Source organism: Hemibagrus wyckioides, linkage group LG24 (assembly GCF_019097595.1).
Source record: "Hemibagrus wyckioides isolate EC202008001 linkage group LG24, SWU_Hwy_1.0, whole genome shotgun sequence".
NCBI lineage: Eukaryota > Metazoa > Chordata > Actinopteri > Siluriformes > Bagridae > Hemibagrus > Hemibagrus wyckioides.
The window spans coordinates 3,951,243-3,967,580 of NC_080733.1; positions in this window are offsets into that span (position 1 = coordinate 3,951,243).

The following is a 16,338-nucleotide window of genomic DNA, read 5'->3' on the forward strand; positions in this document are numbered from 1 at the left end:
TGACATGATTTACCTTGGTTTCCTTTTAACAAAAATCTACAATTTGAACAGGGTTGTGTAAACTGTATTACTTTAATAATGTGAACCACATTTAGAATTATGATGACCTGAATGGTAGCTTATTAATGCTAAATTACAACAAATGCCTATTCCATATTCTGCTTGATCTGATATGCTGCTGGGATTCTGGTACTAATCATTTTTTATAACAGCAGAAAAACATTCATTAATGTATTTCTTGGATAACTTTAAAAAACCTCTATATTTTATCCTAAATAATAACTTTATATTTGATTTTGTGTAGGTTCTCCTTGTGCTACAACAACAGCTCTGAACCATTAAGGCATGGATTCCTCAAGACCTCTGAAGGTGTGCTTAGGTATCTGGGACCAAGGCATTAGCAGAAGATCCTTTAAGTCCTTGAAGTGCCTTCAGGGATCAGACTTGTTTATCCAGCACATCCCACAGATGCTTCATGGAATTGAGATCTTGGGAATTTGGAGGCCAAGTCAAAACCTTGAACTTGTTATCATGTTCCTGTCCACTGTGTTCTTACTCCTTTCTCTCAAATGTAGCATCCATATTTCCATCAATTTGTGCTTCAGGAGGTCTGGGGGATCGGATCAGATGGGCTAGCCGTGTCTCCTCATGCACATTTGGGTGTCCATGACCCTGTCGCCAGTTCATGATTGTTCTTCATTGGAGCTCTTTTGGTAGGTTCTAATCACTGTATACCTGGAACACACCACAAGACCTGCTGTTTTGGAGATGCTCTCACACAGTGAGAAATCTAGAAATCACAATTTGTACTCTCAGATCCTCACACTTTCCCATTTTCTTGCTTATATTATATTATATTACATTAAAATCCAAACTGTGATTGACTATTGTCTGTATAACTTGTCTAATTACATTGCTTATTGCCTCACGCTAGAAACACTCTACACTCTTGATTCTGGGATGAGATTACTGTGTGTAAATTAAATCTGTTCTTTAATCCAATTCTTGCCAAATATAGAAGAAAAAACAAAACAGCAGCCTTGAACTATGCACACCATGTCCAGGTTCTTCCGCCCAACAGCTCTCCTCTGCTTGTATTCTTATTCCATTTCCTGTTCTGGCTGAAACCCTCTTAGTGTATCAGCCCATTTTGTTCAAGTGACGGAGCGCTACATGACAGAGGCACTCAGGTCTGACTGCATGCTAAAAGAATCATAAAAGGGAACACAGAAGCCAACACATGTATCTGCAGTGTATTTATTTTTAACCAGACTATTCTTGTATACTGACATCACATGAATTTAGTTACAGTATCTCAGAATGGACTACACTACTGAGAACAAAACAAAACGAAACACTACCTTACACTACAGAGTCAATATACCTACTGTATGAATATACAGAATATACAGTATGGAATAGTATATAAACTTAAGATTCACAGTATACATTATATATTATATGGAATAGTATATAAATATAACCTTTACATTAAGATCTTTACACTTAAATTTCTGGCAGATGCCATTATCCAGAGCAACTTATATCTTTCTTCATTTTATACAAATGAGAGTTAAGGGCCTTGCTCAGGAGCCCAGCAGTAGCAGCTCTGGGGAAGCTGGGATTGAAACTCACAACAGCCTCCTCATTAGACCATTGCCTTAACCCCTAAGCAACCACATCCCACATTGTAAAGCTTTATATACTGTTCCATATATTATCTGTTTATATATATTGTATATTATTTGGGTGCTATTAAATATACAGTGTATATATTACACTACATACATTTTTTAACTTGAACCAGAAAAAAAGCTTGTTGAATTTCCATAATTAAAATGCATACATCAGTTCCATGTGATTGATTTTATTCAGGGCTTTGAAAATCCACACTTAAATCATGTTGGATGTACAAAAACTCATTGTCTTAATGTTACTCAAATCAAACACCTGAGCTGAGAATCAAACCCACTGTGCTGTTCTACATCGCGGATTTTAAGCACCAAAATGTAGTTAGTATAAATACTCATCAGCACCAACCTCTTTGTGTAATTGGTTTACGTGAATACTACGTTAAACGCCCATTCTACTTCATTCAATCTGGTAATTAAGAAACTTGTTTAGAATAATGATGAAATCACGGCTTTTATGTAAATGATACAATATTACATATATTTTTTAAAAATCTCACTGACGACATTTTTCTTTTTGTGTATATTTAGATTTATTTACATACAGTATATATGTATATATATATATTAGGGCTGTCAGTTTAACGCGTTAACTTAATTAATTAGTAATGAAAAAATTACATCATTAAAATACTTTAACGCAGTTAACGCACCCTGTCCCGCCCCGCCCCGCGCCAGACCTGTACATTATCTTAGCACTGTAAGCTGTAGTGATGATGCAAAACCACGACAAAGATCTACCCTCTGAAGGGACAACGTAAATTTAAAACTCATCCAGATGGACCCACTGATCAAACCAAAGTCGTCTGCATTGTCTGCAGTAAAGAAATTTGCATACCATCGAAGCAGTTCTAGCCTGAAATACCACATGAACTCAAAGCATGTTTTAGCGAGCTCTACAGTTAGCACAACCCCGGCTGCTACAATCAACACGCTCCACCAAACCACACTGCCTGAGGCTAGTCGCAACAAAATTAGCAAGTCTATATCGGAAAAACTTGCAAATACGATAGCTAAATGGATTTCTGTGGACTGTAGGCCTGTTAATGTAGTGGAAGACAAGGTTAATGGATGCATTTCGAATAGTCAAGAACTACAGTACTTTCGAAAATAAATCAGCTGTTTGACACTGAAAAAAATCAAAAGAGGAAAGATTAGCTCAAGATAAATATGTTGTAGTCTAAGTGATAGGCTGTTGTTCATTAATAAATAATATAAAAAGTATTTGTTGTAATGTCTATTTAATGCTCATCTAACACAGTAATGACTTTAAATGATCATTTTTGGGGGTAATTTCTCAGCCAATGTTCATGTTTGATTAAATGCGATTAATTAGATTAATTAAGGAGTGTTTAAGGAGTCCTTTATGGTTTAGGAGTGTGTTTATGGGAATTTTTGACCATTCTTCCAGAAGCGCATTTGTGAGGTCACACACTGATGTTGGACGAGAAGGCCTGGCTCTCAGTCTCCGCTCTAATTCATCCCAAAGGTGTTCTATCGGGTTGAGGTCAGGACTCTGTGCAGGCCAGTCAAGTTCATCCACACCAGACTCTGTCATCCATGTCTTTATGGACCTTGCTTTGTGCACTGGTGCACAGTCATGTTGGAAGAGGAAGGGGCCAGCTCCAAACTGTTCCCACAAAGTTGGGAGCATGGAATTGTCCAAAATGTCTTGGTATGCTGAAGCATTCAGAGTTCCTTTCACTGGAACTAAGGGGCCAAGCCCAGCTCCTGAAAAACAACCCCACACCATAATCCCCCCTCCACCAAACTTTACACTTGGCACAATGCAGTCAGACAAGTACCGTTCTCCTGGCAACCGCCAAACCCAGACTCGTCCATCAGATTGCCAGATGGAGAAGCGCGATTCGTCACTCCAGAGAACGCGTCTCCACTGCTCTAGAGTCCAGTGGCGGCGTGCTTTACACCACTGCATCCGACGCTTTGCATTGCACTTGGTGATATATGGCTTGGATGCAGCTGCTCGGCCATGGAAACCCATTCCATGAAGCTCTCTGCACACTGTTCTTGAGCTAATCTGAAGGCCACATGAAGTTTGGAGGTCTGTAGCGATTGACTCTGCAGAAAGTTGGTGACCTCTTCGCACTATGCGCCTCAGCATCCGCTGACCCCGCTCCGTCAGTTTACGTGGCCTACCACTTCGTGGCTGAGTTGCTGTCGTTCCCAAACACTTCCACGTTCTTATAATACAGCTGACAGTTGACTGTGGAATATTTAGGAGCGAGGAAATTTCACGACTGGATTTGTTGCACAGGTGGCATCCTATCACAGTTCCACGCTGGAATTCACTGAGCTCCTGAGAGCGACCCATTCTTTCACAAATGTTTGTAAAACAGTCTGCATGCCTAGGTGCTTGATTTTATACACCTGTGGCCATGGAAGTGATTGGAACACCTGATTCTGATTATTTGGATGGGTGAGCGAATACTTTTGGCAATATAGTGTATATATATATATATATATATTTACTTATCTAGCACATTTATCTTATTTAACACATCTTTTATGAAGCTATCTTTTCACACATATTCTCGTTCTCATATAGAACTCCTTTTTATTTATTTACTGCATATATTGTAGATGGACTGTTGAGAAGGGAACAAACTTGTTTTCGTGGCTTTATAATGGATTATTTCAAATGACCACAACCAGACTGACAGGGAGAAAATTACGCCTCTTATTCATGCATATACAGGGACAAATAAGTCCTGCTCCATCTTGTTTGCAAGTGATAATGGAATTGTACTGATTTCCATGAGATTTGGGATTTTGAGGTTTCCTTTATGCCCTGAGAAAATGTGTGGTATGTGTGTGATGCCGTGTTTTTTTTATAGAATCATGTAGTGCACACACATGCGCGACGAAAGACATGTAATCTGGTGCATTGCTGAAATGAGATGCTTCTAATAGCTTATTAAAACATTACTGTGAACGAATTACACACAGATGAATGGTTCACTTGTGTCACAGTGAACTGCAGAAATACTCGGAAGGATATGATGTAAAACATCCAATAAATGAAACCGATCCCATAACCAAACCTTTATAGATGCATTATAACTGAGTGTGACAATAAATATCTTGTACTTTTTTTAGTACAGGTTCCAGTATTATGTCAATTTCAACAACTTTAACATCACCATTTTAGTGGAGAAGCTGCAGTGCGGTCTACTTCCCTTTTAGCAGCACCAGTTATCGAAATGTGCTCTCTGAGCAGAAATTGATGGGTCGCCTGACTGAACCAATCACGATAATTTCTGCTCTGAGAGACATTTCAATAAGTAAAACTCCTGTGCGCCTGCCAGTGTATTGTGCTGCTGGAGAAAATGGAGTCAAATCAGAAATAACTATAATCATGAAAAAGATCTGCTTTGCCAATTGATGTCACACTTTGTGAAGGGTAACTGGATTTTTTTATTTATTTTTTTGTCCATTTCAATGAACGCTGAAAAGTATTATTTTCCCAGTCTGTCCTGGAAGTGGGGATCCCAGCCAATCCTTCAGGTTATTTTATTATTTTAATTACGTATATTTAAATATATTTAATTACATATATATTTTAATAGAGGTGTGTATAGTAATTATCTTCGGAAAAATTGTACAAATTTATCGAAATGTGCTTAAACAAGGCATACTGGGGTTTTTTTTCCACCTGCATTTTCTTACAGGAGATTTTCCAGTCACATAGAGGCCATTTCATTGAGAAAGTATTAACAGTCATTTAAAGTACAGCCATCCTTGAATTTATCAAATAACCCTGTCAAAATCTTCCATTGTGGAATATAAATGGTTGGATTTCCGCTGTGGTATAAACCCTGGTGATCAAAACACCACAGCATTTATATTATGTATTCAAAGTTACTTAAGAAAAATAGTGGCCTTTGAATCATTACATCTTATAGTTTAATGCAAATATCCAGTATTACCAGTATTATACACAGTTTAATTAATTATTAATTAACAGTTATTTATCATATGTGATTGAAAACATCGGTATTTATGTGTAGATAGAGTAAATAAATGCAAAAATACACATATGTTCACAGACATTTATATAAATACAGACATGTATACATAGACACAATTATCTGATTTGTTTTTAGCAGTACTGTTAGAAAATGTTAAGGAGATTATACTTGGAAAACTGCCAGTGTGTTTCAGCTGTGTGGGTTATAGCTGATTTACGGCTCATATGGTCAACGTCTCATATGAAAGTCGACACTCAGGGCTTTTAAGAATTTACTTTTAAGTAAATGTTGATATCAAACCCATTTCTGCTCTCTGAGATGCCCCAGTTGCGTGTTCATGCTTGTTTATTTAAAATCCTCATTCACAAAAATTCTGTGTAAGGTTAAAACACACGTCTCACACACAATTTATATCAGACTCACAGCCATAAAGTCATTCATTTGTTTCTACTGATTCAAGTCGAGTTCCATTCCATCAGTGTAAACAAACACCGATGCACTGGTAAAAAGGGTTGAAAGCACTTTAGTGCTTAGGCTACCAGGAACTGATCACTGAAATTAAATGTTACATTAGAGACTCCATACTTATCCACTGCAATGAAGAAACCGAGTGGCGTCGGAGATTTACGGTGATTTCATTGTTTGCGAGTGTTTGTGTGTGATTACACTCTTCAATGCCTTTGAAAAGATGGAGTTCAGGCAGAAAAGTGGCCGTGACACAAGCATGTAATCATGCCAGCCTTTGTGCTGCTAAGGACGATGATACAGAGAGAGCTGAAGCATGACGGAGGAGATCTTTACAGACTATTAAGCACACGTAATCGCCTGGTGGTTAAACTATGCCAAAGACGTTGCATCTCTATAAAATGTACATATGTTCTATCAAAAGCATGATGAATCTGAAAGTCCCTGGGCTCTCACCTCATCCATAATGATGCCCTCTTTATCCCAAGTAGTGTCAATGATGAATATACCACAGTATATAAAGCAAAAATAAAATTAGCAGCAAGTTGTCAAACACTGTTGCATGTAGCACCTTCAGCTGGGAGATTTTGCCAATTTACACAGAAGACTAAAGAGACCACAGATCAACATAATGTGCAGGTTTCATGATGACAGCACAATTACGGGTATATATACGAATCCATCTTTAGAAATCATGCACTTACTAGATTAGGAAAAAGATGCAGAATATCAAATGTACCAAATCAGGAGGGAAAAAAAAGGAAAAATTGGCACAGTATTAGAGTTTCGTGATAAATTATAGCGTCTGTGTGTGTGTGTGTGGGTGTGTGGGTGTGTGTCTTCCCTGGCATCCCATTCCTAAATTGTGCACAGTGTTTCTCAGAATATGTTTCAGAATAATCTAGAGACCCTGAACAGGATAAAGAGGTAGAACTTATTAGTAAAGATAAATGAATGAAAAATTAGTGCAAAGATAAAGCAGTATTCCAGATTTCTTTATTACAGTTTGCATTGTGTGAATCCATACAACAGGTTTCAGATAATGATTACAGTCCCAGTCGCTGACTCTTACCCTTACATGCTATGGTATAATCTGACACTAGATTTTAATTCACAATTGTTTCCTTATTATGCTAATTAACACAACATCTAGTTATCATTTTTGACTTGCACCATGGGAGTATTGAATTTGTATTTGATGGGCTGATTAAAAGATTAATCTCTGATTGAGATTAAAAGAAAAGAACACGTCTCTGTTTATTCATCTTTAGACCTTCTGTATTTGTTGGTGGTTAAAACACCAGCAGTGCCAAGCTGCCACTGTTGGGCCCCTGAGCAAGACCCTTAACCCTCTCTTCTCCAGGGAACTGTATCTTGACTGATCATGCACTCTGACCTCACTTCCTAAACAAGGATATGTGAAGAAAAGCTGTTCACTGTAATGTGTATGTAAAGACTTATTCTACTTGCTTTGTGAACTAGTAAAATGTTCATTAGCACAAAATCTAAGAAATTCAATGGTCTAAATTGGGTTTTGTTTTAAAATTAGCACTCACAAAACTGTTTTTTTTTTCCTTGTAGGCCTCACAGTTCATGGGTTATAGGTTAAATTCGATCTGAAACATTTAGCTTGCATGAAAAACAGGACACAACTATTGATTAAGTTTCATGTCTGTACACAAAAGTCCTAATGAAAACAAGATGCAACGGGAAAATACACTAGACCCAGACCTCTAATGTGTACCAAAGAAGATTAAGGACAAAAAGAACTCGTTGTTATTTTCTCAGCTAATTTAAAGCCAAGAGCTAAACATTGCATTGACATCCAAGTGATATTCGATTGTAGATAAGCACCAGAGTTCTTTCTTTCAGCCATGACTGAACAGATTTTTCCTTCCTATAATGCATGAATTCCTTTATATGGTGGACGTCACACTGGCTTACAATTCTGAGCTCAGCTGCAACTTCCTTTGGTGCTTTTATAAAACGTTAAAAGATTTGTCTTGTCCAAAGACGTCCATCCATTAGTAAGCTTTTTGCTTATTTTTAGCTCTGTATATAAAGACTGGCAAGAATGTCCCCTTTTCTCTGAGTCATACCTGACCCCAGGTAAACTCTGTCACAGAATATAGATTATTTTTGTCTGTTCATCAAAGCTGTTTGTTTGGATCAAGCGCATCATGACACAATAATAACTGTTGCCACTAAATAAGTAGAGACTCTTACTAATAAGAATCGTTTCTATCCAAGGATGCTGTACATAGACACATTAAACACACACAGTGTACAAAAATACAAAAGCAGCATGCAAATGAACGCGTACTGTATATTTCAACGTTCATCACTAATAAGTCCTGACTATTTTGAACGGTCTTTGAGCATGACATACAACCAAAAGACATTTGTATTACCTACAGACCGTGTGACGGTTTATTGTGGATTTAATTGTGTGTATAATCACTGGAGCTAGAGGCGAGACAAGTCAGACCTACAACTAGCAGAGGAAACAAATTGCTGTCTGTCTGTGGCATAAGATATGAACCAAATGAGTATAATGACTGTAAATACTCATTTTTTGAGTAGTATTTAGTGCCACACTGTCTAATAGGCTGCATTAAGTTCCAGCAGAATGAATAAGGGGTCAGGAAAATCTGGGTGAAGTTTTGGTATTAAGGATGATTTTATCACATTACAATAACAGTCCATGAATAATCCTGTACTAATACCCGAATTAAACATAATCCTTTCTCAAATATAAACTAATCATGTGTTAAAGCATGTACTAATCACAAACTAATGAACCTTAACTATGACAGGAGTCTGATGCATTCATGTGTGAATGAATAACAAGTATTTTAAGTACATTTTGTTTGTTAGTTAATGTATTAATTTAAATGTAGGAGTAAACTACATCAAACATACTTTATCTACTTTATATCCTTATAGAGCTCTGGTTTTTAATGTTAATAGATAATAGCCTCTGTTTAATGAAGAAATGTTACTGTATTAACTTCACCCTTTGTGTAAAGCAGCAGTGCATCTTTCTATGTTCGATAAGGAGGATCAATGTAAATCAGGAAATTATTCCAGTACCATCCAATCATTTTTGTGTGCGCAGCTGTGTATGATAAATTACTGCCTAGAAACAATTGAATGATGCATGTTTCATTTATATTCTTTCTTAGTACATCAACTATCAAGCATACTTAAGGAGGTCTTTATTTATTCACGCACGAACTCACCAGACTCACGTCACGAAGTTCTCTTCATTAGTTCCTGATTATATATACCTTAACTCATCACTAGTTCATATATTAAGTAAATATTATATTTATATACTGTTACGGTCAAGAAATTTCTGTAAACTTTCTTTCCCAAGTCACTGGAGATAATGTGTTCTATTATCTGGGTGGCTAGGGCACACTCAAATCATTTGCTAAGTAAGTTTAAGATATAGAAAAGAAATATAAAAAAATATTAAATATCAAATATTTCTTTTATGTTTTAGGTCATTACGGTGAAGCCCAGACTAAAGAAGGAGGCAAGGACTGAGGTAATGGGTTGTAGCTCTGAAGTTTGGTATGCTAGTTTGCTATTCACATATTAACATTTCTAATAATTGTTTTCTTTCCAAGGTCTGCATAAGCAGCAAACTTGAATGAATAGAGAAGAGAGCTACTTTCTGATGCTCAGCCATTGATGAACAGGTTATAGTGGGTATGTTTTGTTTTGCTTCAAGTTACCTCTGTTGACTTGGATTTGAATTAGTATTTGATGGGCGGAGAATAAATACCTAAATCTCTGTCATTTGGCTGTAGACAACAAAAACAAGCCATGGTCTATTTGCAAAGCAGAGAGGGTAAATAAAATAAAAAAATCAGTGAAGACTCGCCCCCTTCTGAACTAATGTGTCTGGCTCTGAGACTAGTCTCTGGTCCGATGATCTGCCTTCCGCTAAATCTTTGACATAAAAGTATGTAGACAAACCTCAGCAGAGTATCTGCTCTAGAGGCAACGCTGGGTCATGTTTACAAAACTGGAATCACTGAGATATAGACAGCTTGTTATCATATGTTTATCTGAGTTCGTGTTCAGAATGCAGTCTGGCAGATGATGACCCTTTCACTGAACAAACCCTTAAAAGTTCTTTTAACAAAACAGTTCAGATGCCTAAGAACCCATCAGTTTCCAAAGAACCCCTAAGGAACCTTTTTTTTTTCCCTGATAGCATTCAAGCGTACTTTCTTTGGCATTTTAAGCGGAGATAAATGTCTGTTGATGGGATGTGGCAGCATTCTGAAAAAACAGTTAGAGGAAAGCTGTTCGCAGATCTTAACAATTTATCGACAACAGAGAAAAGAGCCCTAGGGTCTCCCTGACATCACTAATCACAGTGGTTTTGCCCTTTATATGTGGTGTAGGACATCTTGGCCCTCTTACAAGGAGTAGGGCATAATCTCTCTAGGCGGGTGCATGCCGTGTCAGACCGGTTTTCTCACTGAAATGCTCTTGCAGATGGCTGGCAGCTTTCATACGGTGCAGCTTAAACCAAAGGACACAGCCAGAGAACGTCAAGTCATGTGGTCTATGAGGAATGAGTTGATTTACGGTAAAATGTTATGACAGTGGCAAAGTTGCTCCTTTGGAGAACATTATATCTTCAGACATCCTCAGAAACTGATCAAGCATGGAGAACATATACACTCAGTGGACACATTCATGAGTACTATACTAACACTATGTACAGACTCCTTTTGCTCTCAGAAGAGCCTTAATTCAAATGAAGTCAAAATGCTTTTATTGTCATTTCAACCATAGCTGACAAAGTACACAGTGCAATGAAGCAACGTTTCTCCAGGAGCCTGGTGCTACATAAAAACAACACAGAGCTACATAAAACAACACAGAACTAAGGATTTAAAATAAATTGTCCTAGCCACATAAAGTGCATCGTGTGCAACCTAGTGCAAACAGCGCAAGACAAAAGACAGTGCAAACAGACAAAACAAAACAGTACAGGACAGATACACAAAATAGCGCAGACCAGTATACATTCTGTATATTATACAGTACATACGGTGCAAAAATAAGTGGATTGTACAAAAATAAACAAAGAGGGTTCTTGTAAGCTTGTAATTCTTTGTAACATGGATTCTTCAAGATGTTGGAAATGGTCCTGTGAAATGCTGGTTCATGAGGATATGATTGCATCACACCACTTTTATGTTTCAAATCTCCTGTTCTACCACATCGCAAAGATCTGGTGACTGGTGAAGTCCACTGAAGAACATTGAGATGACCTCTGCTTTGTCACATGCTGCATTATCATGCTGAAGTGGTCATTAGAAGATGGTAAATTGTGGTCATGAAGGGATGCACATAATGAACAGCAATACTTAAATATCAAAGTCTGTGGCATTCAAGCCAATGATTTGTATCAATGTTCCCAAGGAAAACATTCCTCACATCATTACACCACCTCCACCAGCATGAACTGTTGACACAAGGCAGGTTGGTCCATGGATTCATGACTTTGGTGCCAAATTCTGACCCTCTACCATTTTTGAGCATCAGTAGAAACCCAGATTTATCAGACCAGGCTGTGTTCCAGTCTTCACCTGTCAGTATTTCTGAGTCTGTGCCCACTGTAGCCTCAGCTTTCTGTTCTTAGCTAACATAAATGGAACCTGATGTGATTTTCTGCTGTTATAGCTCATCCATTTCAAGGTTTATGCATTCTGAGATGCTTTTCTACTCACCACCAGTTGTTATTTCCACATAATTGTTGCTCACTGGATGTTTTTTCTTTATTGCACCATCCGGAAGATCAGTGAACATTACCCCACGCTGCTGGCTCACATCTGCATGATTTTATGATTTTATACTCTGCAGTGCTGCCATGGGATTTGGTGATTAGATAATTGCATGAATGAGTAGGTTTCCTTTTTTAAAGAAAAATTCAGAAATTCAGAAATACCGGAATAAAAAACAGGAGAGCAAATCGTTCTCGCTAATGAGTCTGAGTTAGCATTGTTCTTGTTTACATTTCACTCATGCACATCTTGCTTTGGAAATTCTTAAATATCATCACTTTCTTAACTCTATCAAGGAACGCTGCGAGTGAGTCTGCGAGTCTAAGCATTTACTGACTGTAGTATTATTAAGTGAGTTCATGTTTCCATGCATGAAGATTGAGTAAGAAATGCGGAGAGATGCACTCGTGTGACGAAGCGTGTTCGCAGCACACGAGTCCCTCAGGCAATGGCACCAACATCTGTTATGCTAAATATATCATTTGATCTCACAGCAGGTACATTCTCAACAACATCTTCCTTTTGTGTCGCACCAGCGACTCTTTTCTGCAAATCGGCTATGGGATGTTGAGCACTCAAAAAAGGTGATCAAATCAGAATATCAGTACTGTGACAAAAGCAGGAAAGGAAAGTCGATTTGCAGAAAAGACGACAGCGGACCAGGGACATAGTGAAGTAACACGCTGTGGAAAAATAGGGAAAATATCTTGAATGTTGTCGACTGTATCTGGTATTTCTTTTTACACGATAACACCAAACAAAATCTATGATTAGAATATATATTTCAAACTTCTTTAAGCAGATCATTTTTCTAATTTTAAGCATTTATTCCAAACAAAACGATCTGTTTTGTAGGATAGAAATGTCTAGAAATATGTATATATTTAATATTTGGTATAGTATTATTATAATACGAAATACTAGATCCGTTCTATCACATTTGAGATCATTTAATTTAATAAGATATGAGGTCATTTATTATAATTCAAAGGTTAAAAATATTACCGTAAGAAATGACATTATTATTTCATTTGTCACATATACAACATTACATAGTACTACATGCACTGTCTGTGTCTGTGTCACAAAAATAGAACAAAAATAGTTAAAAAATATAGATATATAGATTAAAAATAGACTGAAATAGATTTTTTTATACATCCCTCTATCTTTTATCTAATTTTTTTTGTCTATTATAATTATTATTAAAATTTTTATTTTTTTTATTTCTTTTCTATTTGATTATATATATTTATATATTTTTTTATAAAACAGTCATAAAAACATTTCACTGCATGTTGTACTGTGTATGATTGTATATGTGACCAATAAAATTGAAATCTAATAGAATTTGTGAACAGAACTAAAATAACCTTAATCTTAAAATCGTATTTCAAACTCATGACTAATCCTTCTCCGTCTCCTCTCTGAACATGTCCAAACATTTCTGTACTAAAAATAGCTGAAGGCGAATAAACTCTGAATATTCCACCCTGATAGTGCTTCAGCTTCGGCAGTGTATACAGTGTAGAATTTTGCACGTGGATAAAGACTCGAGCTTGCCACGCTTCCTCGTCTCAGTCTGGCCGTAAGAGACGTAAAAAACGTTCCTGCCAGGAACAAAGAACATCACCACCACCTGCTAAGGAATCCCTGTGGAGACTGGATATATGTTTTAAGATGTGAAAATCCCAGCTGGGGATAAGCTCCTGCACGACTTGGTGTGTGACTACTGAAGTGCTTGTTCTGCTTCGTATCTCTTTAGACGGATGTGGTTCAAGACCAGAGAAATGCCAGTTTCAGCGGTAATGATGTGCCTCGGTGCTATCTAGCCACCATGGCAGAGGAAAAGAAAAAAAAAGTTTGATAGAAGTTTGACTCCTTTTCTGGAGATCAGATAGTTTAGGGAAGAGGAGACAAAGATCAGAGAGTGAGAGCGAGAGAGAGAGAGAGAGAGAGAGAGAGCTGGTAGCTAGAAGTTGACCAAGCTCCACTTCATCTGCTCTGTAATCTGACAGGCCAGATGTGATAGGAGAAAGCCTGTCATGAAACACCTTCCATCCCTTCAAGTCAGCGTCAGTCATTTTTTCGCTACAGTTCCTCATTAATGGGGCGGATGTCAAAAAAAAATCTTGTTCCTTTTTGCAAGGCTGCTAATAAGACGCCGTCTCGATAGCCGTTCCTGAGAAAACGCTCTATTTTCACTTACAGTGCAGATATGTGATTTGTATAAGATCCTGGCTTCCCAGTAGAACCTTTTGCATTATGCTGGAATAATTTATGATAGGAGGTGTGCTTTACGCCTGGCTATAATTCATAAGACAATGCGACTTTGCGCCCTTATTAAGGAAAAGTGTTAAATTAATTCATTCATTCATTCTAATTCATTCAGGCTTTTAGCACCAAACAAATCTGCAGAGAGGGAATTCACAGAGGAGAGTTTTAATTTCAACACATACATAATGGCACTGACCTATTAGCATGCTGACAGTTTCCAAATGAGTGCAAACAATTATTTTTAAAACCCAGCACCCAACAGGCCCCCATGAATCAATTTGTTCTTTAATGAAGCTTGGTTAGCGTGTCAGGCTAATCTGCTTAGGAGGAGGTTAATGGACACATCCAATCTTGATTAAACTCCCGCCTCAGTCAGCATAACACCGTGTGTTAATTAACCACCCCGAAAACAAAAGTACATCACTTTTCTGGGATTTCAAACACTGTGTGCATGGGTGAAGGGAAAGGGGATGGTGCAGGTAGCTTGGCTGGAGAGCTGTCATTATGCTGCCAGCGGTCACACAGCCACCTCCATAGGTGTAGACGAGAGAAGCCGACGATCTCAGCAAATTGAGAGCATAAGCCAGCTGCTCAGCGTGAGCCTCGGTTCTGAAACTAAACCTGTCATTTCAGTCTCCACTGAACTGCCAAAGTTACTCGGCTGCGCAGTTCTGCAATTTAAAGCGCTGAGCGTTCAAGGTCCGCAGAACGCAATTTTGGTGTCATCAAGCCAGCACGAATCAATCCAGCCCAAGTCCAGTGCAAAGCCTTCTGCCCAAAACAATTATTGCACAGTAAATCTGGGATTTAAATTAAGACACTTCATCATTCAGAAGGATTAACAGTACTTTAAACATTCACCTCCTGCAGCAGGATAAAATAAAAATACCCAGTCTGAAACAGGACAAAATCCAAAAGTAGCTGCTTCGAGTGTCCTCCTTTGGCTCTATTTCGAGCGGAGCTAATTGGCAGGAAAGGAAACACGCAGATGAGCTTTTAGATACCTGGGATTTTTTTTTTTTTGTTCGCTCCCGAACGAACACTTTTCAATCTGTTGTTTGGGCTCTGCATCGTGAGCTAGGAATCACTTTGACGCTGATGTGTGGGCGGTTTGTGCCTCTGTTTGCTCTCATCAAGCTTGTGCCGTCTCATATACTGTTCTGGAGCTGTTCTGTTTCATGGCTGAGGATGGAGAATGAGAAGCAGGGGATGGTGGAGTTGGTGGGTGGATGATTTTGGGGGAAAATAAAGTGAAAGGGAAGGAGGGGGGTAGGTTGATGGGGGTGGGATGCTGGCAGGTTGTATATAGACAGCTGCAAACTAGCGGGCATCCTGATGGGAAGGGGCTTAAAATCATCCCAGCACAGAGGAGATACCACTGAGCTGGAGCTGGAGTGGAACTTAAAACTGTCCTCCTCCTCCACCTCCTCCTCCTTCTTCTTCTGCTCTCTCTCTCTCTCTCTCTCTCTCTCTGTCGCTCTCATTCTTTCTCCCTACCTACCTGCAGGCATTACAGAATAACATACATAATAACATAAAAGTGTACATTAACGTTCAAGATCAAAGCTAGCATGCAGTTGAGATACATTTATTGCTCCTGTGCTTTGTTACTTGGATCACATCATATACCCAAACCACCCACCCACACACACACACACACACACACACACACACAACCACCCACCCACACACTCATACACACAGTGCCTGCAGTTTGGGGTACCTTACTCTCCCTCATGTTTCTTTGCTGAACAAAGTGAATATCTCATGAACAACTAAAGATATTATGCTACCCAGAGCACAATAACATGATGTTAATGCAGGGCATCGAACCTGCTCAAATGTTTCCCTTCGGTGCTCTTTAGCTGCAGCTTGCCAACTCCTCTGTGTCTCTTCCTGAGCTAAAACACAGGTGAGAAGAATGTTTACTGTATAAATGAAGGCAGGATGTCTGTCAGATGGTTTAGCAGATCTTCTTGCCAGTCAGCCTGGCAAAATGAATGCTTTATACTATCGTAGCATGATTCACATGCATTCTGTCTTCACAATTGTGTGATCAGAATTCCCCCTGCCTCCTCCCTTCTTTCATACACGTCTTTCCTC